This window comes from Mauremys mutica, unplaced genomic scaffold (assembly GCF_020497125.1).
Source record: "Mauremys mutica isolate MM-2020 ecotype Southern unplaced genomic scaffold, ASM2049712v1 Super-Scaffold_100214, whole genome shotgun sequence".
NCBI lineage: Eukaryota > Metazoa > Chordata > Testudines > Geoemydidae > Mauremys > Mauremys mutica.
The window spans coordinates 342013-343110 of NW_025423289.1; the positions used below are offsets into that span (position 1 = coordinate 342013).

A 1098-nucleotide genomic window follows, 5' to 3' on the forward strand; every position below is an offset into this window, starting at 1 on the left:
GTAGTTGTGGCTGAGTGGTTAAAGGGATAGACTAGAAATCTATTGGGGTCTCCCTGCGCAGGTTCAAATCCTGCCAACTATGCAAGTACTGCACTGCTGTTATTATTGTAGTCTTAGTGCCTGAGCATCCACAGTGCGAACTGGAGATAAATCTAGTTTTACTCTTTCTAAACTTAAAACGCTGCTGTGGCCCTGCTATACCACTTTGGAGTAGACAGTGACTGGAGGGATTTTCCCATCCCTGTAATAGCTGCATTGACAGAACAATTCTTCCTTTTCTTTAGCACTATCTAACCGGGGCTTAGGTCACCTTAACTATATGGGTTTGTGGGGGGGTCACACCCTGGGAGACATCGCTTTGCCAATTCAGTGCCCAGCGTACACCAGCCCTTAGATCCCTCTGGGTATTTCAATGCAGGCACTGACCTGTGAGAGGAAAACATCAGCTCACAAACACAGAGACTGAATTTCCCACATTTAATCTCGCTGCACTTTCCAGAAAGTCACAAAATTCAATTCATTCTTGCTAGGACAGAGAAAAAATAAGTGATACTAAGTTTTTGGCTTGATTAAATAAAATTAAGTGTTTAATTAATATAGTAAAAATCTGTCCTGATTCCTCTAACTAACACCATAGCATGAAATAGGAACAGAGACAAATCTTGCCAGTGACGACTAATTTCACAAATGATCTTCCCATTATTAATTTCCACATTGCCCCTATTGGAGGTCTGGGCACCTCCAGTGTCACTGCTCTGCATTCACCTTCCCCTTAGAATTGTTCTCGGATATTCCCAAATTTGGAAAACTGTGCAGTTCAGAATGTGAATAGTGACCCCGGCTCCTTCCTGCACCTGCTCTACATGGCTCCACAGCAGCTTCTCCCCCTGCAGAGTCACCCCAGCACTGCAGTGCAGCCACCCAGGGTTTTGCAAAAATTAATAATACAGAGTTTGGAGGAAAGTAAACATTTGTGAGTTGTGGAAATAGCAAAAGGCAACAGTTGTGGTGTTACAAGAAGGCAGTTTTTGGTTTAATAATAAAAACCCAGTTATATAAATGTAACTTTATGTGCAGCTCTGTGCACTCACGTTGGAT

General features: G+C 42.8%; 1 non-coding gene across 1 annotated transcript; it reads left to right on the forward strand.

Annotated features, from left to right (window-relative positions):
- Positions 1-82, forward strand: TRNAS-AGA. Its single transcript has one exon. It is a non-coding gene; the product is annotated as a tRNA-Ser (tRNA).
- The last annotated feature ends 1016 nt before the right edge of the window (positions 83-1098 follow it).